Genomic DNA, 26,453 nt, shown 5'->3' with positions numbered 1-26,453 from the left:
GGCCTTCCTGAAGTCTAAGTATACGACATCCACCCCTCCTCCTGTGTCCAGGCGTTTCGTAACCTGGGCATAAAAAGAGACTAGATTGGTCAGGCACGATCTGCCTGCCACGAACCCGTGCTGGTTTCCCCTCAGCATAATATGTCCTGCCAGGCTCTCGCAAATGTGAGCCTTGATAATTTTTTCGAAGACTTTGCCTAGGATGGAGGTGAGACTGACTGGCCTATAGTTGCCCAGGTCCTCCTTCCTCCCCTTCTTGAAAATGGGGACCACATTGGCCCTTTTCCAGTCCTCTGGGACCTGGCTCATGCACCACGAGTGTTCAAATATTCCCACCAGTGGCTGTGCAATGACGTCAGCCAGTGCCTTCAGCACCCTCAGATGGAGCTCATCCGGGCCTGCTGACTTAAACACATCCAGTTCCTCCAAGTGACTCTGCACCATCTCAGGGTCTACGCATGGCAATCTGGTGCCTTGCTGCTGCCTCTCTACAATCCTAGTGAGAGCCTTGTCCTGCCCCTCACTTAGGAACACTGAGGCAAAGAACTCGTTGAGTTCAGCCGTGTCCCCCCTGTCCGTCACCAATTGCTTCTGCCCATTTAGTAGGGGTCCTATTCCACCCTGGGCGTTCCTTTTACTCCCTATATATCTAAAAAACAATGATATCTGACCTTCAATCCTTGATATTATTTACAGTTCTATGTGTTTCATTACTTTGCTGTAAGCTCTTTTCCAGCATTAATTATACCATAATATTGTAATATTCAATGGCAGAATATGGTAAAACAACCTGAAATTAGAGAAAGGCAATCCCTCAAAGACAAATCCTGCTCTGATGTAGTTCCATGGATCTGAGAAGAATTGGTCCTCAGTAATTCATAAAGAAAAAAGCTAAGGCTGAATTTGTGACCTTAACTCTGCCTGTGCATGTGCACTCTGTTATACACCACTATTCAGATCTATAGATGAATACTACCCTATGAACAGCATTTACATAGAACAGAAACATAATAAAAAATATGTGCTGCTACTTTTTGCTGTAGCACATGCCCCTAAATGCATGCTTCAGTGAGGGACAAAGGGACAAATTGTTCCACTTCAGGCAAATTGCAATTCCCCAGCTCCTCCTGACTCCCAGTGTGCTGGAGGAGCCAGGGCACAACTGCAGGAGTTGAGACACTCTGGCTGGCAGCCAGAGCATCTCCTGAAGGACTGAGACTTCCCCTCTATGTGACACTGGTCAGGCTGCACTTGGAGTACTGAGTCCAGTTCTGGGCGCCGCACTTCAGGGGGGATGTAGATAACATGGAGAGAGTCCAGAGGAGGGCCACCCGCATGATCAGGGGGCAGCAGGGCAGGTCCTATGGGGAGAGGCTACGGGACCTGAACCTGTTCAGCCTACACAAGAGAAGGCTGAGGGAGGATCTAGTAGCCTGTTACAAACTAGTCAGGGGGGACCAGCAGGCACTGGGGGAGTCCCTGTTCCCCCGAGCACTACCAGGAGTGACTAGAAATAATGGTCATAAGCTGGCAGAGGGTAGATTCAGGCTAGACATCAGGAGGCGCTACTTCACTGTCAGGGCGTCTAGGATCTGGAACCAACTTCCAAGAGAAGTGGTGCTGGCCCCTACCCTGGGGGTCTTTAAGAGGAGGCTGGATGAACACCTTGCTGGGGTTTTTTGACCCCAGTACTCTTTCCTGCCATGGCAGGGGGGCGGACTTGATGATCTACTCAGGTCACTTCCAACCCTACCTACTATGAAACTATGTCTTCTGGCTCACGCTCCTGTCACGTGTGCCACTCTACCTTTTTCCTGGTGTTCCTTTTTTTGCTACCGGGACTTCCCAGTACAAATTTTGGCTCCATGCTGCAAATTTGCAGTGCAAGGCACACTTTAGCATTGCACACATGCAGTTTGTGGCACTGCAAACCTCTTTGCGGTGCCACAAACTACACGTGCCTGAATGTCTGGACTCAGCCAATGAGATCATTTTAAACTACATTAAATGTATGTATAAATATGCCTTCACAAAGATCAATAATGATACCATTATAATGCATGTTAATAAGGGAACAGATCCTTAGTCTTCCTTCTGAATGCTTAATTATGAAACATCAGCATCCTATTACTAGGAAAACCCCTTTTTAATCACAAAATGAAGAAGCAAAAAAAATTCCGAGCCAACAGTCATCTAGCAACAAAGAGGGGTTTGTATATGTCTTATTAAATGGCTTTGTGCCTGTTAATCACTCTTTGTTATAATTGAAGGATAAGACCCAGATTCTGGACTCAGTGCGTGGCCTGCATGAATGGTTACACACTGGGGTGGTACAGTTATCTCTTAGTTTACTGCTGTATCTTCAAGGCTGAAATAGTCCCCTTGGTGGACAGCTTCCTACAGCCCTGCCACATTCCCTGAAAGCATTTTTCTATGCTTTCATCATACCAGCCCCTAGCAGAACTTTGTTCTGAAGCATACAAGGCATGTGGAACAAGCCTTCGAGCATCTAGACTACACCACTATTCTGGCATTCAAAAAGCTGTCTACAGAACCCTAAAGGCAATTAATCTATATGTATGGGGGGGCGCAGGGGGGGAGTATGTATGGGGAGTGAGAATTAAATCAGTCTTTTTTGCCTTGTGTAGACACTAGTATTAGGTCTATATACTACTTATACCAGGGCTCTCCAACAGGCAGCCTGTGGGCCACATGTGGCCTGCAAGGGGTTAAGTTGCAGCCCCTGGGCTCTCATTTGGTTGCAACTCCCCCAGTCACTCTTGGTGCAACTGTAGGGCGAGTTTCCAGGATCCTCTCTCCCTCCTCCAGCTGCTACTCTCTGCCCTTGCCCACCGGGAGGGGTAGTGCAGCACAGGGCAGAGCTGAAGGGGAACCCAGGTCATGTGTGTGGGGGGCAAATGGGACTGCCTGGGGAGGGAGATCACAGCTGAATGGGGCAGCAGTGGAGGGGAGCACCCAGTGCAGCAGTGAGGTGCGGGGTGGGTATCCGCAAAAGGCACACACTGCAGTGGGAGGGTGGGAATCTCATCTGCACAGTGAAGCAGGTTGTGGGGAGGACATGCCTGCACAGGCGCACAGAGCAGCATTGGGGTGGAGAAGGGGAGTGTGCAGTGTGGCCCACTGGCTCTTGACTCACCTGGTGCTTCCTGCACAGGATGTAGCTGCCACTGGCGTGGTCTCTGTGGATTTAGAAATTGGACAGCCCTGGCTTAAGCCATCAAAATGAGACTTGTTGATGCCTAGGCCTAACATTGACCATCTGCACAGCACTGAGTTTTACCCATTAGGAATTCTATCATATAATCTCAAAGCACATTTTAAAAGATAACACAAAGAAAGAAACCATCAGTGGAAAATATATTGATCAGCTCCTACTCTTCCAAATAATTCTGTTGTGTCACCTTTGGCACAAGGCAAGACATGCTCTTAAGTGTTTTCTAATCATCATACCTGTACACTTAGTGGTCACAGAAAGACAAAGCAGCATTACTTAAAAAAACAAGATTTGAAAAATAAGAAGTATTGCTTTTTCTCTGAAAACTACTTCCGTGTTGTTCCTGGCTTATGCTTAAATGAAAAGAACAGGTCAGGGATAACACAAAGTAATTTAAAGGACTTACACTGCAATACATAGGATTGCCCACAGCTACACCTTGCAATCACCCAGTTCATATTTTAGGTCCTGACATGAGAGTTCATAGTATTTTACAATTCTATGTTCCATGTCAGTGGCTGACTGTGGAGTTGAATATCAGTCCTATTTAAATCTGCAAGAAAATAGCTGCAGGTGACATAACCTTTCATGTAGTACCACTGTGTACATATACAAATAATTGAGGCTCTTGACCCTGTCTACGCACATACAACTGTAAGTACAAACTTGACATTTTGATACTGCTTGTAGCCTTTCCCGTTGTTATTTTCTGTTTCAATAATCCATTGCAGGTAGAAAAATGAAAGAAGGAAGCATGAATGATTAATGCTGTCAAGCTAAAATAATGTATTTAGAAAAATCTATAAATCTGTTATTTGTGGCATTTTAAAACTAAACACGACACTCTTTGGTGCCATTCAGCCTATTTTACAGCAGATAAATGTAAAAGTTTTGCAGCAAAAACTGCATAATCCTTTGAACACTGGCTTTAGCAGAGAAAGTTAAAGGGTCAGTGACAAAATTCCAGGTACAAATACATATTAAACACATGTTGAATATTCATGTGTTCCTTAATATTCATATTATGTATAGGTATGATGCAAATAGAATTTCTATAATTTGAACCCACTCGTTTTGCACTTCCTTTCTCTCTCACTCTCATTGACAACACCTGTAAACTGGCCTGCATTGAACTGGCATCTTATACATTCTTATGTGCTTACTTGTATCTAAATATTTTGATAAATATTCAGTGATTGCTTTTGAAACATTCAGCGTTTACTAACAATGGGACTTGGTCAGGTAATAAACACCCAGACACCAAAGATTTTAAATGTTAGTAAATGTCTTTCTTCACATGTTGACCAGCAGATTCATGGGTGCATTGGAAACACCATTTCCTTTGCCTAACGAAGGGTGTGTGGACCTGAAAGCTTGCAAAGAAAAAAAATTGCAACTATTTAGTTGGTCTAATAAAAGATATTGCCTCTACCCCAAGAGTTTTGTCTGCCTGTACCCTTAGACCAACATGGCTACAACCAATATCCCTGAAAAATGAAACATATTGTGTTTTGCTGCTTTGAAATGCAGAATTCACAACTGAACAATAAAGAAGTCAAATTGAACACCCTGCCTGCCATCTGACACCTTCAGGTAACCTGACTGGTCTGCTTCAGCCTTTGTCTGCTTTTAATTTGCATTCTCACAGAGCAGCTATTTACACATTGGCCTTTCCACTTAGGTAGCACCCTGACATCTCTGATTTCCCCTTTGCAAGATGAAGTTTCTTTTCTACTTGGGAAAAATTTTGCAGTCTTTGAATTCTCCTTTGCCTGATGAAGGGCATGTGGGCCTGAAAGCTTGCAAAGAAAAAATTTTTTTGCAACAATTTAGTTGGTCCAATAAAAGATATCGCCTCTGCCCCAAGAGTTTTGTCTGCCTGTACCCTTAGACCAGAACAGCTACAAATGATATCCCTATATCTTACGAACACTGTGTTTGACAGCATGCTGCCTTTCACATTAGTCTGATTTTTATATTATCACAATGACAAGGTTTAACATCCTACTGTATTTCATCCCAAAGTCAAGGCAATGGGAATTTTTCTATTGACTTCAATGAGCTACAGATCATGTTGTTAATTAGATTCAGCGTGCACTTTCTTGTGAAAATGGATATATACCCCCATGTGTGGTCAAGGGACTACCAAGGCTGAATATATATGAAGGATTCTGTCTTTAGAAAAATATTTTTTATTTTGTATTTTTGAGCACTAAAATTATACCAGCACCGCAAGCAGCACTGGGATAGCTTTTCTTCATCCCCAAATGACAATCAATGCAAACATTAGTATATAAACAAGATATTCTCTTTTAAAACACTAAGGGGCCTTTCATGATAACAAGATGTTTTCTTGCTACATTGACAAGTCTGTACAACAAAGGCATATCTATCTGCTAAAACATCTTGAAGATGTTATATTTGTTAGGTGCTCTAGCAAGTAATTTAAAATTAAACTTAATTTAATTAAGGTGATATTAGCCCAATTGTTTCATTTGATGAATCTGTAAAACACAAACTGTGCAGCTCAAGTTTCAGGAGATAAGCGAATTAGTAATGCATGTAAATGATCATGGTTGTTGGCAGATTCAGAAAAATAATTAGAACCGGATCTGTTGCTTGTGGCAAATTTCACCTGAAGTCACAGCAACTAAACTGCTCTAGATGCTGCTGATTGTTAGATATCCACACCACACTACAAGCGTGATTTCACAGTTCTAAGACAAAAGTTACTTTACTAGTTACACTACATTTTAACCACGCTGTTTGTTATAACATTTTCCATTTCCCTCTTGTTCCTGGGGTCACAAGATCTCAGGCACGTTGTAATTTCAGAGTCTTTTTAGCTCTCTGGTTCTTAAAGATATAACATTGGATTTAATCTATGTGAAGTAGATGAAATCTACTTCCTGGGACTACCAAGGAAGATATCAGTTATTCTGTAGGATAAATATTATTTAAAACCATTTAAAACTCAATGGCGCAAATGTCACTGGATGATTTAGGCAAGCAGGAATTGAAATCGGGGCCTTATCCAAAACCTGTGAAAGAAAACATATGAAAGAAGCAAATACAGACCAAAGTGAAATAATTCTTCTGAATGGCTTAGTTGCATTTTTTTTTATATTCAGAATAAACGGAAATAGTTGACAGCACACAATTTGCGACATAAGTTTTCATATTCTTTCTTTTATTGCAGCTTGATCTAAAAAAAAAGCAGAAGAATACTCGTAATTACTTATGTCAGTTTCACTGGCTTTAGTTTGAAAAGCAACATCATCTGTGCACCTTGGGACAGACAGAGGACAGGTTGTTATTTATATTGCTGCTAGCATGTTCATCTGTTATTTAGTTTCAGCTACTTCAGGACAGCAGGTGAAACCTAGAATAACAACTTTGCCATATATAAGAATGTAAGCAACAAAGGCAAATGGATCCTAATCCAGTTTGCACTTGCATACTGTTAGCATACACCTGAAATATAGAAATTTGCTTAAAGATGCTCCCATCATGCAGCCAATGGGGTTTAATAATTTTAAATTAACTAAACCCTTTCAGTATAAAATGTAATGGCTCTGTCAGAATCCAAGTGCAGAATGCTAATTTAGGATTTTAAATAATAATTCTGAATAAATGGAAATGTCATTAAAAGGAAGGGTTTTTTTTAAGTGCATAAAGGGACACCTTGAATTAATATGAGCCATTAAAGATACTCCAGGAGTGAGCAGCGACTTACAAATGTTGAAATCCTAAGCAAGGTAGAGAGAATTTACTTCACAGTTGAAATATTCTGGGCAATAAACACCAACATGTTCCTATTGAAAATACTGTAAAAATCATCTGCATATTTTGCAAATAATACAGTTCATGGGAAGGAAAGTATATTGCTCCAGCCAGTGTTTCCTATTTTTTAAGTTAAGCCCCACTATGTCCCTCTTATAGCTTCAGCATGGGTTGTTAAAGGCCTGCACATCTTAATTTATACACCTTCTCTCTTCCCCAACCCCTAGCAGTCCTTCATGCCCCATTCACCTACACTTACACATTTTCAGAAGAAAGGGTTCTCTGTGACCTTTTTGTCTTTAAGGTCTTTTTGCAGTAGATAGAAAGCCACCATTATCCTTTTCTTGCTTGCATTCCTCAGGGGGGAAATGGCAGCATGTCAAAATAACAACAGAATGTGAATATTCAAAAAGGATGGGCCTACATCGCTGAATAAGCAGCAGCAGACACTGGTGCTGGATCTAGAAGCCCATAAAAGATATCAACAACTCCTCCCTGCTTCCCGTCACCTTACCTCTTGCATATTTCCTGGACCATCAGTTCAACAACACTCAAATTCTTCTATTACATCTAACATGAATAGCCTTTTAAGCTGATGTGGCAAAATTCAATATTGAGGTTCAAGGTTCAGACTCTGCTCTTGAAACTTGCTGGGTGCGTGGTCACAAATCTAGACAAAAAGAATGGTGTTAGTCCTTTCCTTTAAAGAAGTAAGTTATGTATGCAAGCTAAATTTGAATTGCTATATAGGTTGTAAAGTCTGGCATTCAAGAAAATTCCAGAATCTAGTGTCCATTTCTTTTTGCCTTGTGATACTGTCCTTAATGACAATATATTTTCCTAAAAGAGTCATACCTTGCTCAGTGCATGGGATACAGTATATATATTTTAAATGAAAGTTATCATTCTAAAGAACAATCAAGAGACCTTTCCATACCCATACTCTTTCATGCCACCCTACTTTGGAATGTTTTAATGTAGAAACAACAATCTGCATGTTTTGAAATTAAAAATTCTGAGCAAATTATGGATGTTGCTGAAAAGTAGATGGTATCGAACTGCACTCTGAAAGGATTACTATCAGTCTGACAGCAGCATTCAACCTGATTTTCTCATGTTCTTATAAGCAAAGTAAAAGCTCCAAAATGGTGACCTAAAATTGAAAAAGAACTCCAATAAAATGAATATCTTACAAAAGTAGAAACCCAGAATAAGATAAAACAAAGCAGATAGTTCAAGCTTGTATTTCTACATGCTATCCTTTTCTTCAAGTTCAATCTTGTCTTCAAATTAGTTTGCCATAATCTGTTCATTAAATTCACTGAGCTATAGTCTAATGCCAGACAATTTCCTCACCCTAACATACTATAAAAATATATGGAAAAAAAACCAAAACGCAACCTGTGGCAGAATGCCACCTCTGTCTCTCCCCAAAAACTCTGCTATGCACCAGGTTAGTTAACATGGTCTCTGCAGAGGGCAGACATCCCATCTCTTTAGCTAACCCTTAGTTGTAACCTGAGTTGGATACATTCCTGAGAAAGGCGGAAGCTTGCTCCCTCTGCCTACGTGACTGGCATCATATACCTAAGTAGGGGGCTTAGGCTCTGTGGAATCTCTGGTGGACACTGTGAGTAGCATACCGTACCGCCCCCCCACTTAACCAGAGCACCCCTCAACTCACCTGCCACAACTTGTTGTTACTGGATGAAAGGAGGGGTTCAGTGGTGTTCCTCTTCTCGGGTGACCTGGTGATGGAGGTACTCACATTTGTGCCATGGTGTTCTTCGGGGCTCCGCCTTCCCTACACCCTGTCCACTTGCCAACTGTTCAGATGTTCTGCCGGTTGCTCCACTGATCTCTGTGATTATTATGGAGGAGGTCTGGCATCTGCTTCAGGCAACCGGTTGGTCACCTAGATGTTATCATTACTAGAGCCGCAGTCCCTGATCCTAAAGGACTGCACTCCTGGGTTTCTCAGCATCCTTCCTCCCCCTCCTTGGGAGAGGGATGCTCACAATAAATTCTAAGGTTGCTGGACTGGGGATGGTCTGTCCCCAGCCTAATGCCTGACATGCCCCTTCTGCCTCAGTAATGGGGCAGTGTCTGCTCTGCTGCCCTCACCAGCCTTTGGAGCCGCTGGGGCTGCCTGACCTGCGTGCTTCTTGCTGGCTCACTCTTCCTCCCCACCTTCTGCTCCTGCCAGTTTCTGGTGGGGCTTTTAAATTTCCCACAGTGGTGGCATCAGCTGCTGCAATCAGCTGGGTGCCACCCCACTCATGGATCAGCCATTTGAAGAGCTGGCGAAATGTCAGCTTGCACGGCTGCAGCTGTGGCCATGGCTCCAGCACTGTCCTAGGTCCCACTCCCAAAGGTAAGTCTCCCAGGATGTGGGGGCCTGTTTGTTTACTGCAGGGGCACTTGGGGTTACCCCCAGCCCCCTGGTGCCTGTGGGGGCTTCTCACTGCCACAGGCTCCCTATTGCTCTAAGCAATGCCAGTCTACCTGGCAACCAGTGATGCATTTCAAATTGGTTGGCTGGCAGCCAAGTGCTGGCCTCCATTGGACCAGGTAAATGAGGTCATAAGGTCTATATAAGTTAAGTACTGCCCAGGAGGAGGAGCAGTAGCCATGATGAAAACTTAGAGAGAAGCTGGATCATCTGAAACTTGCTCTCTCTTGAAACTCATGATTAATGAACTGCCTGCCTCCAGAGGGAATCTCTACCTGCCTCTGGATGATACTCGTGAGTAAGCTACATGAGATCTAACTAGATATATAGCTTGCAGTAACTCAGATACATGATCAAAGGCTACTCCAGCCACCCTGTTTGCTCTATGTGATTTCTTTGATCTTACTCTACCCTGTACCCTATTCCAAACCTACTCCTTGTAACCAATAAAATTCTCCTTTGTACCTAGCATGGAAGACTTATTGCAAGAGGGGCTAGATTATGCCTTGGGGTCCCCTTGGTTTGGCTGACTAAGGGAGACCACTATTTGTGCTTCAGACTAAGGGAAGCACTCCAAGTTCTTGAAGTGGGTCAAGTACCCCCAAGGTCTACTAGGCCTGCATTTCCCAGGGGGCACAGAGCCAGGATCAGTCCAGACCCTGGGTGGTGGTCACATTACCCCCAGGCTAGCGGGTGTGCTCCAGGAAGGGGGTCGCCTAGATATGAGGTGCCCCCAGGGAGGCACTCGGAGCCTTAAAGGTGGTTGGACACAGTGAGGTGGGTGGCTCAGTGCAGGAGCACCCCCTACTGGCCCGCCACACACTCCATCCCTTGCTTCCAAAGTGGACTGAATTCTACACCTCATACTAGTACAGTTGAGAAAAATATGAACATCCTGCAGCTAAGCACTACTGTGCTGGGACTCCTCTTTAGTGTTCACTTTCACAACCATCCTAGCTAGGGCCCAAACCTGTCTAGACAAGACCTTTTTTTTAATTGCACTTTTCTGAAATCTGAAGGCACACCTATATATTAGAAAAGATTGATTTATAGGCTGGCAATGTGTACATTTTTATTAACTCTAGAACCATAACAGAAAGAGCTTTTCTGGAGACTGGAGACATGAAGGCTCTGCAAGCATGAAAAGCTTCTAAAAGTATCAGAGGGCAGGTAAGGTGCATCTGCAGGGGTTAGGATGACCAGGCATGTGGCTAGTATACTTTTCATGGAAAGATATACATAAAAAGTAGACAAAAGATTGAATCAAATCTCTGAATCTAAGCACTCTTAAACTTCAAAGTAGTTTTGGATCCATGTCTCAGCTGTACAATTTGACCTATCTCCAAGAGAGATAAGTAAACCTGACTAGTACAGCACTAGAAATAAGCAGCAACTCAAGCATTCAGAGGTGCACAGATACTTAAATAACTACTTCTCAGATCTAATATCCCCACACACTCATTGAAATGAATTGGGAGGACATTAAGGTAATAGAGAGAGAGGCAGAATGGGATGTTTCTTTTTCATGGTCTTTTAGGTAAGAGTTTTCAGCTGTTTAAACATGTCTAAAAATAACCAATGAGGAGACCCTAATCACAGATATATAACAAGTCTGTTATTTCCCATGTGTTTTCCTCCATGTTTTTAAGCAATTGCTGGGTGTTCTTAGGAATATACTGCAAGAAATACTGGAGTGATGTACCCATGATAATCCAGGAAATATGTAGCTGGTCCAATAAAAGTTATGACCCACAAAAATTTTGCTTCTGGAAGCAATATATTACTCTTAATCTACTCACTCCTCTCAGCCTGTTCAATTCTTCACCTTAAGCTATATATGCCCCAGATTCTAGGGCTGTAGTGACTGAGTAGCAATCGGAGGAATTGGGTAGCACAGTCATTCTTGGTCAAAATAGGGGGGGTTTGTCTTTTTGTTTATATGTTACAATATTCAAGAATCATGAAGGAGCTACTTGGCTGTCTTCAATAAACATGTTTGAGAAAGCAGGCAACATACACCGCCCAGGACTCCCAGGAACATTACAACCCAGTGTTGTATTCTTCTCCAGCAGATCTCAAGCTGCTCTTCTGTAGAGCTCTGTCTCCAAACTAATTAAGCACAATGAAAACTTCTGGGGTTGGCAGATTCAGTGACTAACCCTGAACCCAATGATGATTTACATTTGGCACTCATATCTGCCCCTATTTTCACATTCACAGGCCTTGCAACTATACCATTTTTCACCCATTCCCGTTTTGGTGCTTCATATATTTAGCCATTTAGAAAGTGGTGGGATGAAACAGTGAGGCACTTTACAAAAGAAAATGAAGGGCAGCTATCAGCATAGTCTTCATAAGAAGAAGAACTAAGGGAAGTAATTCTCATCAAAATAGCCCATCTTAACAATGTGAAAGACATATCTCAAAAACACAGCCTCCCTGAAACTGTCTGACATTCTTCAATTAAGTCTTACCCTGTCTCTACCAGGATTTTAATAAATACATAATTGATTACAGGCAAAGCTCTACCACTACTGCTGTCATTAGCAGCATGCAAGAGTGATGTTGACTGGAAAGAATATTGAAAAATGAAATAGTTTTTAATATTCATCTTCATTTCAGGTCAAATAAACTCCTTTCAAGGCTCCACTGCACTCTCAGCCATGGTCGCTGCTAATTACTAGAACTTGGGTTCCAGTTATTGTGCGTTTCCATCATGCAATCACTATGATTTTTTGTTGTTTTGTTTTATCTTACTTTACTCATTGACTTCTGCAAACCTTTGGGGGAAGAATTGAGGACTGCTATAGCAGCTTTTAAATTGACTCTTGTATTAAGAATGTTATGTTTTTTATATTCACTATGAAAGGGTAATATGAAACTTATGAAATATTTACTAACTGTGATGCATAAACAACAAATCACCTCTTTTCCATTAAATATTTTTGTGAAAGATATTTTTAATAAAATACTGCAGCTTGCAATTTAATTACAACGAGTAATTAAAACTTAGAGGATAATCATTTTTGGCAAAAAGTCAGTTTTTGTTAAAATTTTAAGATAGAAAAAAGATGCATATTACGACCATAATACTGTTAGTAATTAAGATAAATGCATCAATTATTAAAGATGCAAACATGTCAAGCAAGCATAACTAATTATTTGAGCATGTTAACAGTTGTTTAATGTTAACAAGCAGTGAATTATTAAAGACCCCATGTGTCACATTTTGGACTGCATAAAATATAATGTTCTGGAAGGGTTTATGATTTTCAGGTTTTGCTTAGATCTTCTCAGTCAGATAAGCAATAAATTTAAGATAACTTGCATTTAAACTGTATTTCTAAAATAATTAGCTGTGATTGTGTAATGAAATGTTATATTTCTCAGTTTATGAAGACTTCAGAATTCAGTTAAAATGATCAATATACATATAAAACCTATTTGATGAACTAAAATAATGAAATGGGATATTTCCAATCTTATTTTTGTGTAAGTTCTTCATAAAAGACAGAAACAATAGTGTAGGAGTTTAAAGTATCATAATGCCAAAAACCATAGGAAAGAATACACTTTATGCAAGAGGCTGTTGATAGAGGTACCTGGCTGCATATTTCAAATGTTTTTATATAGGATGTTTTTATATAGACCTTCTAAAAGACAATATGCACTCAAATGTTGTAACCACATGCTAATTAAGGCACATACATGAATCATACTCAGAGCAAAGGTTTATAGTAGTTGCTTTTATTGTAAAACAGCAACTTTTGTTATTTTAGGCATAAACCAAAGATCTAGGAATCTCATCTGCTTTTTATACAAAATGAAGCGAGGGTAGTATTTCTCCATACAGTTCTTAACATTGTCCATGTAGCAGGACTACTTGTAGTTATGGCTTCATTGAACCAGTGCCAGAAGCCACTACTTTCTACCTGTGACAAACCTCAGACACAAGAAGCCACCATGTAATACTGCAACCAACCCCAAACAGGATAGATACCTTCTGGAGCATGTGGTAGGTGCAGGCAGCAGAGCAATTAATCACCCCAACAATTCATTACCTATACCCAAAGGGGCCCTGGACACCTGGACCTAAGTTAGGGTATGCCACAAATATATTCTCCAGTCCTGATCTCTGAATTAATGCAGGGATGAACAGGGACCTGTAAAATCTTTTCACTTTCTGCACTCTTAGCGTAGGAATCACCCAGAACTTGAAGTACAATAGTGGCACCAGTGAAACCGTAGGTTAATCCAAATAGAGCAAATGCTGCATGTTTTTTTTTTTATCATCTTTCAGAATAGATATAGAAACAAGGTAAAATGCTTCTGCTACTGCTATTTTTAGTACACTGATATGGTATACCGCTCTCTTTCCTCTACTTAGAAAATGCAACAAATCAAACACACACAAAAGCCAATCAAACACAAAAGAAAACAGGATGGGAGAAAAGGCTATTTTGCAGCATAGATATAAGGGAGAAGTAAGATTTTGGCAAAAGGGTTTTCAAGTATTTACCTCACTTTGCTTACTCTCAGCTGAGATCACCTTCAATTACTCCCAAAAGTAGGTCCAATGGAACAGCTACTTACAGTTTGCATAGCTGCCTGTTAACCATATGCTTGTGAACCATCAAACATCTGATATCTGGAAAGTACAAAAGCAACTTAACTCTAAGGTGATGAAAACTTTCATTATAAAACCTGAAACCTCACCCACCCTGGTTCAGTGCAGGTCTCAGTCAGAAATTAAAAGGGGCCATAGAGTGGAAAAAGGGTCTTATGAGTCTTGGACTCTTGAGGTAAAACAAGAACCATGCTTTCTTCCTGCATGTGGCCAAGTGTAAGGTTTTTATAAATGTATGTTCAAAAGTCCATTTTGGGTTTGTTGTGAATCTCAGTGCAGAGATGACATTGTCCACAATGTCCTCCTCCAAGAAGTTAGGGTGCCTATGCAATTGCTCCAACGTGTTCTAATTAGAACGCCCTAGCATTGCCACAGCATCACATGTATAAGCCCCTGTGGGTTTAAAAATGGCCACTGGGGTGCTTGAACTAAAGCTAGTCAAATGACCTTTAGTTAAAGCATCCCACAATCATTTTTAAATGCACAGGGGCTCAATAAACATGAAGCTGCAGCATTTTAATTAGAGTGGCTCTCTGGGAATGGCTCTAATTAAAATCCCCCTTCATTCCCCGGCATGTATATAAGCACCTTTAGCTCCCCAGTATAAATGTGCCGCTACATCAAAAGACAGACTGCTGGCTGAACTGAGTAGGCTGGTGATGGAGGGGCATTAATAATACCAACTGGAACTGATTTTCAACAGAGAAAAGCTGTGCTTATCTGATCTCTATAATTACTCTTTTAAAGCACAGGCTTCCCCATCACAAAATTGCATAAACACTTCCACAGAAGGGCTCATAAGATTTGACTAGTTTCTGAAAGGACCAATGAAATATTTGTTTGTGGCAACATATTCCTCATGAATTTGTTAATGTTCTTCAGGCTCTCTGAGATCCTTAGATGAAAGGTTCTCCATGCAAATAATGGGTTGGTAATTGCCCTATTGGCTCTTTACTGTTTGCATAATGTTTAGTGTTTCACTTTTCTGTTATTTTTTTAATCCATTCCCTTCAATAATTAGAGAGATGTTTTAGTCACAAAATGGAAAGATAACCCTGAGTTTTGAAAGTCTTAAAATTTCAAGGGTTTTCAAGGAACAACATGCAATCACATGGGCAAAAAAAAGTAGTCACAACAAAGACGCAGCTTATCTGCAGTAACCAACCTTTGTGCCACAGCCAGTCAAAGCTCCAAAGCAGGATTCAAGGTGCCAGATAGCGCAGCAATCTGATAAACCCCTCTCCCCCCCCACCCCACAAGAAAGCCTTTAATATCAGAAAGCCACTCATCTGAAATGCAATTGGAGCTAATAAGTCCAAGCTATGCAGGGAGCACAAGGATCAAAGGCAGATTCACTAGCGGAAAAACACTGATAACTAAATAATAAAAAGTTAGAAGACCAACACCTTAAAGCCAGGACATCTCTGGAATTTCAGAGCTTTTGGAGGACAAGAAAATCTTTTGCAGATAATGTACTGTCCTCACCTGCACACAAAGGAAGTTGGGGACCCTATTGGTCTTCTTTTTAGTCTATCTTACTTAGTATTTTTCCCCCAATTTTTCTTCCAGCTTCTAGGTGACCTCCCTCCTGTGACAAGGTCTCTCCATGATGACAGTGAGCTCTGATGATAATGTAGGTAACATTCAGACTGAGACCAAGTGCTGCAGAAAGCTATATTTCACTCCTGACCTTCAGCTCCCCCTCCAGTGCAATGCACACATTATATTTCCTTTCACTCATGGCAAAACCAGTGAAACAATGCCAGCTGAATTAAGTGACATTTCTTTAGCTAGGTTTCAAAGATGAATAAAATAGTTTTGCCAGTTCCACTGTAGGTGTGATAGTTGCCACAAAGCTCTGTTTAGCTCGCATTAGATATTATGATAACTACCTAACAGCAAGAAGGAAATGAGCACGGGGCAAACTCTATCTGTAGGACGTTCTAATATAGTTGAGGCTCATACAAAGTATGTAGGAGTGTTCCCCACAAAATGTTCCCCCACCCCCATGTCATTGAATCATCAGAAATAACTAATGATGAAAAATGATGAAGTTCCAAAGTGTTCAAATCTCTAAATTTTGGGTCCTCATCTTTAATACCGACCACTGAATTAGAGAGTAGTGCTGGCATTACTCCAAATGTATTCCTTTATGTGTCAGGTCTGAATCTCTTCATATGTTAGGGTAGAGCTGCATGTACAGTAGTTTCTTTACTTCCAAGGCGTTTTTACCATCTGTTTCTATTATGGGAGTTTATGGCACAGAATACCTCAGACACTACAGTATCTGTTTCTTTTCTCTGCTGCAGTTATGGTGCTGTAGCACTTTATGAACAGAATGATAAAACATAGAGCCTTCTGAATTCCTCCCCCCACTCCCCAGGTTTTTTTTTTTATCACATTGCAGAAATGGAAGGATTTTTTACAGTTCACATTATTAAGAAGTGATTTGAAAGAAAATTAGGAATTTATCAGGAAATGTAAATGCGACTACCAGGCAGCTTTTTAAAATCCTTTAATCATATCACGATTAAGAAAGTTTTCATATTGTTGCGCCTACTGTTGCACTTCAGAATGCAGAATTTTGGTATAATCTAAAATTTGCCTGGGGAGTGGGGAGTGGGGAGGGAGGAGGAAGGGCATTCTCCATATATACAGTCTCCCATCTCTATACATTAAAACCTTGTGCTGAAACAGAGATTCTACAAGGCCTTTGCTCAGTAGCTTTTTAAGAGCAATGTTTCACAGTTTCTCACACACAAAATCAAAGCATTTACTTCTTAAAGCAGAATGGCATCTATATACTGACACCCCACCTTATACAAACGGCAAGCATTTCATTCTTCTAAGAGAAAAACTCTGTTTCTGCTTTGAACTTTAGAGAGCCATCTTGTGATCTGAATAACCATTATTTGTATGCAAAAAAGAGCCTTCATTTTAAACAGCATTTAAATGGTGAGTGTTTGCAATCATCCTCATTGTCTATGTACAATAAGGGTGCAGAGTTGTTATACACTTCTTTAAAAAAACTGAGGGAATGCAGGCTTTTGGGCAGAGATTAGATAGGTATGGATTTGGCAAAGAAATCAGATTTAGACACAAAGAAATATCCTATTTGCCCGTGGCTGGGCTGATCACATGGTGACCATCTGGAATTTAGATCAAACCTTCCATAAAATACAAGGGACCACAGTTCTGCAGCACTCTCAACAATAAATTAATATCTGTGCTGGAAGTACTGCAAGAAAATGGTGATAAAGGAGACAAAAGCCACATCTCACATACTCCAATTGCACTCCATTTCCTGGGGTTTCTTCACTTTTCCCCCCCATTAATATAAACATTACATGTGAAACATAGTGAAAGCAATAAAAAATAAAGGGCAATTAGAGCCAGGTTCCAGCATTAAGGCAGGAGGGGGGTGGGGGGAAGGAACAAAAATATGGGTCCTGATGGCCTCTTCCTGTTCCCATTTTTTTTAGTGATCTTCTGACCTTGATTAGGCCTGCAAATTTTCATGCAAGGCTTGAGATGAGTCATACATTTGGAAACAAATAATAGGAGGAACACTAGCAAACTCCAGAGCGTGCAAAAGATTGTTTGTTAGTGGTATTTTCTCCATTTTCTGAACCACTCTGGTGCCACATATTTGCCTCCAACATGTTAATAAAATACCAACTTTCATCTCCAGGTTCATCTCTGCCAAGCAAACAAGCAATTCCTCCACTAATAAAAGATAAGATTACTGAGGGAGATACTGCTACGGAAAACTGCTGATTGGTGAACATGACAGCATTCTTGGAAGTATTTCTCATGGTAGCACTGCTGTTCAGCACACCCACAGCTATACAGCTGCTTTGAGGGGACCCTTGTGGATTGCTTATGTCTCCGCTTTTTTTGTCAAAGCAAACACAGCCAGATTTTCAAGAGAGTTCAGAACCTGGGACCTTCCACTATGACACTGATAGCCGTGGTCCAGTGGCTCCTGTTCTTTTGAAAATACAACCCCAATTTGCAGGCTTTTTGAAAATAATTTCCACAAAACTTAGGCTGAACACATCCACTAGCACCATAATAAGTACTTGCTTGAAAGAGCTTGAGTAATGTACTTCAAAGATATTTTCCTTAGTATTTATATAGAACAAAATGTGGTCTTTATCCTTTAGCATCTGAGGCGGGGGCGGGGGGGAACCCAAAGGTTTAATGTAAAGGATCTTGGTCCATGCTGCCAGCAATCTGTACCAGAACTGTACTTGAGTGAGCCTTTTATAGACACGCTGATATAGAAGGTGTGCTTTCCCCAAGCTAGATTAGACCATTGCATATCTATTAAGACATCTGTTCAAATTTAAAGTCCCATGGAATAGACATGCCATTTTCAGGCATCCCAGCTGAAAATGAAAGGTGATTGCTTTTCAGGCCAGGACACCAAAATGGATATGCACTAATTTGGCCCACAAAGTAAAACAAATTCTTCCTACTGACAGGTGAGAAGGAGGAGGAAAAAAAGGGCTCAATTAGGAGTGAGGGAGGGACAATAAAAGATGTCTACGGGAAAAATACTAGGTGCTACACGTTACAGTTCAACAAATGAAGTACTCAGGATACTAAGTTTTAATTTACTGTGGATATGTAATAGAAGGTGTGATTCCAATTCGCCTTCATCTCTTATTAAAGGAGAGTTATGAATTCCTCCATGTTAGTCAACAAATTCCTTACAGTGGAAGATGTGGTCAAAGAATAGATTTAAAATTAAACTAAACTAAAACAAAAAAAAGCATTAAAGGCTTTAACTCCCCCCCAACAGACAAACAACCCCCACCCCCACACACACCCCACCCTTATCAGTTCATTTGTAGTTTAGGTTAAATAAGTGGTTATGGCTTTCTTTTTAGATCAATACATTATTTCAGTAATAGAAATACTAATGTCCTTAAATCTATTTTTTTTTCCCCTGAAAATCATCAAAAAAGCCTCTTCTGGATTAGGTCTCCCAACAAACTGATTTAGTTATGTGTCAGGGAAGCCTCAGTCTCTCGTTTGTCTCTTTTCCGAGACTGAAGGAAATGCTTATTGGTACTGTACTTTAAATCTTAGCCAATGGAAAGCAATGTTGCACCATTTATCTCCTGCTGACATATTTTTATGTAAACTGTTTCAAAGGGAAGAGATTCACATATGTTTTATGAACTCCTCTAAAGTACAAATAAAAGGCATCCAAGGTTCAAAGAGTTAAATTAACCAAGAGTTTCCCTCTCAATGCTAACCCCCCACCCTAAGCCCCTATTCTCTCTCAGGGCTATGCTTGATTTATGGTGTGATCCATCCCTGTTGGGAGTTGACAGTCACTTTCATTTTCTTGTATTTTTTTTTTCCTCTCACTGCCAAGGTCACAAGAGAGAGGGCCCTCCAAGTTTTCTGCATTCGTCCTCCTTCACCCTTCCACCGCGTTGGCCTCATGAATCATTCCGTCTTCACATTGAACTCCTGATGCTTCTCTTCCACCAAACTGCCCGACTTCCGCAATTTTTCTTCATTCTCACTAACAATTTGGTAATGAAATATTGATTTTTAGTTAGATTCAAATAGATGTTATTAAGTTTGCATTGATAAATCGTTCCCTTTCTCAGGCTGGAAGTACCTCAGTCAAATTCTAACTGCGCTTTCATACCTGGTGATGTATTAATTTGACATATTTGTCACCCAGGCTGCCTGGCTCAGAGTTAGAGGAGGGTGTCTATCCTAATTGCTGCTATTTCACAGAGAAGGTGTAATTCTAGCTGATTTGTTCCAAGGATTTTTAGCCCTACAATAAGGGCTAGGTAAATATTTTCTGGGGGATTTTTAATTTAAAAAAACACATTCCTCCTATGTGGGTTTTTAGCAATCCAAAACATTCTAGGCCAATTAATTTAAATGGGTTTTGGTGCATTTGGCTAATTGAACTATATAAAATACCAACAGAATTGTTTTAGATTTAAGAAAAAGATAAAGAGATAGAAACCAGAAAGTTTTTTCTTTTTTTAAAGCCTGGCCTCAGTGGAAGCTGCTGGGTGGTGAACTTTTTCAGCCTTTGGCCCTAAAAGGGATAAACAAAATAAACTCTCTAAGTCCGAGCTGAAGGTGGGAAAGGGCAGTATAAGGAAGCACATGTTATGTTGGCCCTGAATTTTATTGGATCTATATATGGAATAGTTCAGGTTCCCTGATGCCCATTACCTCTTTTGGCCAAAAATTGTGATCACAGATCTGAATGGAAACAAATTAAATCAAAAAAGAGAAACACCACCTGATTACTCAGAACACATACTTGTTCACTCTGAAACACATAAAACGCATTTTCTGCCATCATAAAATGCAGCTACTGTACAGCTTCATAAACACCTAATTTTGTATTTATACTTGGCCATGGCATTTTGTTAACAGCACATAATGGCTTAGGTCAAAGTTCAAAGAAATTTAGCTCAGAGCTAGCTGAGAGAAAGATATAGACACATTTTTATTCCTGCTGTATAGACATTCAGTGTAACAATCAGTATCAAATTACACACAACTCAGTTTAAAAAAAATAATTTGGGGGTTGTGACTGCATCATTCAGAAGGTTTGAATTTCAAGTGGGCTGCAACTTGATCTCTCATTGTACAGATGAGGTCTCACACCTGTAAAAATTCCACCTTTTTAATATCTCATGCAGTAGATACCCAAAATATCTGATTTGTGCAGTAACTATTCACATATACCTCCTTATACACTGTTAGTGAAAAAGTGAAAGGCATAAACTTGTGCTTGCTAAAATAGAAGCAGGCACCTGTTTCATAGAAACAGTGAAATGGTAGTCACTAGGGTAGGACTGTACACCATGACCCATCATGTAATAGGGGAACTGACTTTGTCATCCTGATACATTTCTAGAGACAGAAGTGAGGAAATAAAGTCCAATTTCTCATTTCCACAACCTTTTATTTTGAAATTCATTTGCCATTAAAGAAAAGGATCATCTTTGCAATTAGCTGTAAAAGGCACATAGAGACTTCCAATTTTACCATTAAAATCCTGGTATTTTTCAACCAGCAACATCACATTTTAAAGATTCGAAGTTTTCCACCAAAAAGTGATATACTTCTTACAAAGATCCTTGAATGTTGTTGTTTTGCTTTGTTTTTGACCAGCCTGTATATTTTATTGGGGGATTAATGGAAAGTACAAGGGGATAAATAGAACACTTTAATGGCATTATGGTCTTTAACTCTACACACAACTGTCTGCTACATTAGCTAAAATTAAAAAAAAACACCATCAAACAATAAAAAAAGAAGGTTCTTAAATGATCTGGGTGTAGGTATTTAAATGAATGAGACTCTGTATACGGGGCGGGGGGAGAAATATATGGATTCATTTATAATGAATCTATTCTTTCTTCCACATCTTTCCACTAAAATACTTCTAGGGATATTTAATACTATGGCCAGGTACAGACATTACACGTTTACTGGCATAAGTGATTGGAAGCCAGCCCATACCCATAACAGAACAGAAGTTCGCCACATAAAGAGTGGTTTAAAAATGGCAGAACCTGGTCTAAGATTTGTCCCCTCCCACCAAAGGGCAAATGTGTGTATAGAAAACCACACAAGTTAGATCAGTTCCCCCTCAGGCTTTTTGAATGCCTGTACCTAGCCTATAAGTAATTATCAATCCACTTTGGAAAGCCATTACCCTATTTATATAGTCTTTGAAGCTTCTGCTGCTTTTATTGTTACTGATATCAAAAGGGAATATAAAAAAGAGTCACTTAATCACTAGGTTGTGGTGAGTTCAGCATTCAGAACACAGTTTGTAAGATGCACATGGGAAATGAGTCATTTCCTGGAAGCATTAAACTTTGTAAGTTATCAAACCTGTTGTAAGTCAATTATTTTTCTTAACTAAGTTTGCTAGTAATGACAATTGCTAGAAGAAGTCTGTTGTATAGAACTATTTCTATCAGATATTATTAAACTGGGAGAAAGCAAGAAATCTGGTGTGAAGCATCTGATATAAAAATCACAAAAGCAAGAAAATTCAAAAGCAAAGCTTAAATGCAGAACCTGCTTTCTGTCCTTAACTCACCTCAGCTTGGACCATGAAAAACCCAGTGAATTACCTAAGCTCAATGTAAGTGTGACGGACACACTGCTAGAGCATGTTATTAGCTCAATCAGACAAATATGCACTTAGGGAACTTTAAAAATGTGCACTGGCTAATCCTGACTGTAATGGGTCTTTGGGGGCATCAAGATAAATACATATGTTAATGCAATACAAATTATTTAGGGATCACTCCTAGTATGCTAGACCTATGTGTCGGTACTGAACCTCACAATCACTGGAAAAGAAATTCTGCCTCTAATGGTTTCAGCCTTCTTGCACTAATTGGGTCAAGACTACAAACAGGTTACTTAAGGTGTTACTATGTGTATGGACAGGGTATGATGCTCCTTTGACAGTCTTTTATTAGTCACAGGAGGATAGGGGTAGCCATAGATTGCAGCTCACTGAACACTCAGTAAAAAAAAAAAAAAAAAGGCTAAAAAAAATTAAAAAGACAACTTTGTTGCTTCCTCTTGATATAAGTGCAATTTGCTGGCACAAAGCCAGCCCAGAAGCTCTTGATGATGATGATGAAGTGGAACATGGGTGGGTGGGTGGGCAAGGCAGTGAGATGGCTGCTCTTTCTATCCCAAGATTTCCTCAGAATCCACAAGCAACGAAGACTTTTACAAGAAAAATGCATACCTGAGCATGCAGGATTAAACTCACCTACTTTATCCCTTTATCCCAAGAAACACCCACTTCTGAGGGAAATACAACAGGCAGGGTGCAGGCTCTAGGCAATATTAGCAATAATGGCCGTGTGTAGACTAAACGAGGGGCGTGTGTGCTCAACACTTTAAAGGGGGCTAAATACTTTTGCACCACTTTAATAATGTCAGTGTTTGCATGCCTTGGTGGAGTATTGTGCATTAATTCCAGCCACTGTAGGAAATTTGGCAGTGTAATGCACCTTAAATGACTTGGGCGCAGAAAACTAACTGTGCAGGGGCCCAGTGCTTCCCTCTGTAACGGCAGTGCCCCCCGGGACTGCCCAAGCCAGGTGTCTGCGGGCAGGTGTCGCCTGAGGGGGGGGCACCACTGCTGCAGAGGGAAGCACCAGCCCCACCGCAGCCCAGGGACCACTCTGCCCACTGGCAGCTCGCTCTCCTCTCCCTGCTGCCAGAGAAGCAAGTAAGTTAGTGCGGTGTGTGCACGACACGGGGGTTTAATCGGCCCTAAATTGAAGTGGTGTTCTAAAAACCCACTGCTTCAATTTAGGGCCCCTGTTTCATCTATACATGCTGTATACATGCCCATCACACTACCTATGTGACTGTGAGATAAAGTCACGTTGATATATTTTACTGATAATTAGTACAAAGCCTGGACAGTGATGTACACATAATACACTTACTCTGGCCTTAATGAGACCTGAGCCAGGAGGCTTTGATGGTAAACCGAACAGAACATCCAACCCTGTTCAACACAATGTAAACCTAAATAGAGACAAAATTATAGTTACATTATTTAAACTTCTCAGGAAATCAACTAATTCTCCATTCTTACCATCATGATTGGAAATCAGGCACGCTGTACTTTACACATCAATAGCCAGTAAGTCCAGCTTATGAATATGCTAGTAACAAATCCAAACAGAAAGGAAAAATCTACCAGAAAAAGTTCACTATACTAAAATCTGAGTTCCTTTTTAACTTCACCATCACTACTGTTTCCTAAAGATCTTTTTTTTCTGGTGCATTTTCTTTATGTTATTAATACTGTCTATAAAATATGAAGCCCAATTCCATGATCATCATAAAAATCATAAAATTCTATGCCTGCCATGAAAATATTACATGATTTATTTTTGTGTGAAGTACATATTAAATCTAAGTATTGGAATGGTATTTTGCTTCCTTGACATAAGAACTTTTGAAGACGTACAACTCCTAATTTGCTATTAAGTTTCCTTCCTTGTTTTAAAACAGATTTTTCAGATTCTATGTATAGATTGAGGTTAATATTCATATTGCCATAAGCAGTACAGTATTTATCCCATATAACCTGTTCACTTTTATTTTTATGAGATATTGTGCCTACATGATACAGTGCATAATCCAAATGTATTTCATATGCATATAGCATGTAATACATGTTATGTATATATATAATATTTTTTAAATATATACACCTACATTTCAGATGATGACAGATTAGATAGATACTCAGCTGCACTCACTGCCTGCTGGAAGCATTTGAAATGATGAGGTGTGGTCACAACAGAGCTAGTTACAATTCTCTAAGTCCATGCTTGGTTATGAACCAAAGCTCACTAACACCAATTCAACACAGCCCCCATCTAAGACTGTGGGGTGTAGAGGGAGTATGAGCACGTTATATGATGGCTGAGGACTTCCCCACACTGACTGGGAAGGAGAAGGAAGCCCTACCTGGTCATTTCTGGTGGCTTTCCAAACTCTATGCATAGATTTATGTGTTTGGTTAATTATCTGAACGCCACTCCACTGTGATGGTGCATAAATCACACAGAGCAAGTTCGTTCCTTTCTAGTGGTTGATTGACCTAAAGAGGTTTATATATCAGTTTACTGACTGATAAAATGAACTTCTCTTAGTATTTTTTAACTAAAAAGTCCTGGTCTCAATCTCCATTGATCCTTGTAAGAAGAGTTTCATCACTAGAGACAGGCCAAATGATTCATCCATAACCATTTTTGTGAGAGAAAGACAGATTCAGTAGCATCAAAACATTTAATCAAGTCATCTGAATTTTGTTAGAACTATTTGCACTGAAAAAAGAAAAGAAAACTAATTCAAAAATAATTTTGTTTTGGCCATTTTCTCCAATCTTATTTTTAAAAGTTAAAAACCGCTTAAAATCAAAGGCTCTTACAATTTAAAACTAAAATCTTAAAAACTAAAAACCTGAAGAAGCATGTTTGTGCCCAAAAGCTTGCAAAGAACAATTTTTCCAACTATTTATTTGGTCTAATAAAAGATATCACATCTACCCAACGAACCTTGTGTCTGCCTAAAATCTAATCAGTGTTGCATTTGAGCTGAAACTTTATTAATATTTCAGAATTGCTGGTGAACCTAAATATCAGTTATTTGTGCAGATTTAGTCATCAAAGTACTGTATAAAAATGTTCATGAGCTAATACTTTTTTCTTCCTGCATAAGAAGAGAAAGTATTGCCAATAATCAGAGTTGCATAATTGTAATTTTTTTTACTAGGAGCTTTATCATAGCACCTCTTTGGTATATAACTATTTCAGTGTTTTTAATCTTGTGATAGGTATTTTAAAACTATTTTTTCAAGCTAATATTTGCTGGTTCTCTAAACTGCTTTGCACTCCAGATTAAACACTGTTATTTTGTTATTTCTTAGCAAAGGTGAGGTCTCATTTCACCAGAACACTTACACCTAGATTTTTTGAGCAGTCGATTACATGATCATATCTAAAGATAACAGAAAGAAAAGCATGGAAAAGGCTTCAATTATATAGAACACATCCCTTGAGATATCTTACTGTCATCTACACGACTGAGACGGGATGCTATACACTTACTAACATATCATTATAGAGTTGTTTCTCGGGATAGTAAGGATATAAACATTTGTACCCTGACTAGGAAGGAGTCTTTAGCCCATTCCTATCCTGTACCACCCAGAGCTTTGGTCCTCTCAGTCTTCTTGCTCTCTATATTGTTCATATGAAAGAAAGAACTCAAGTTTTTTTATTTGACCAAGATTTGATCAAGGACACAATTATGAAAGGATGAACAAACTATTTCTTTAACTTTCATTCCACTTTGCCAGGTTCAGTGAGGCAGTGTCCTTAAATGTGCTGATGAGATCTCCATTTCAGTGATACCCCGTGGGTGCATCTACACGTGCGCTCTACTGTGGAGCTCATTGACTAGCTCCGCAATAAAACGTCATCGTATACAAGTGAGCCAGTATTATGGCACAGCAAATTAAACTAACTGTCTGCTGCTTAGCTCCGCACTTTAGCACCCTTGTGCCCCAGCCATCCCCTCCGCTGCCTGACGCTGCCACCCAGAGTCTGGGGCTAACCCCCCAGGCCTAGTGCCAGCCCTGAGCTGCTCTGCCCCATCTCAAACTGCTGCGGTCCTGGGTGCACGTGAAGATGCTGCACCCAGGAGAAACTGGCTCTGGCATGAACTGCATCAGAACATGACCCTTATGGCACAGTTCTACAGTTCTGTATGCTTCTGTATGAAAGCAAGGAGAGATT

At 40.1% G+C, this 26,453-nt stretch overlaps 1 long non-coding RNA gene across 1 annotated transcript; it reads right to left on the bottom strand.

Moving 5' to 3' along the window:
- Window positions 1-7,612: 7,612 nt before the first annotated feature.
- Window positions 7,613-14,754, bottom strand: LOC102377234. The gene is made up of 3 exons (XR_322999.1): window positions 14,686-14,754; window positions 13,990-14,118; window positions 7,613-7,688 (listed from the first exon to the last, which is right to left on the bottom strand). It is a non-coding gene; the product is annotated as an uncharacterized LOC102377234 (long non-coding RNA).
- Between the last annotated feature and the right edge of the window lie 11,699 nt (window positions 14,755-26,453).

This window comes from Alligator sinensis, unplaced genomic scaffold, assembly GCF_000455745.1.
Source record: "Alligator sinensis unplaced genomic scaffold, ASM45574v1 scaffold170_1, whole genome shotgun sequence".
Lineage (NCBI taxonomy): Eukaryota > Metazoa > Chordata > Crocodylia > Alligatoridae > Alligator > Alligator sinensis.
The sequence above is the reverse complement of the archived record's forward strand: the minus strand, read 5'-3'. Positions and strand labels throughout refer to the sequence as shown.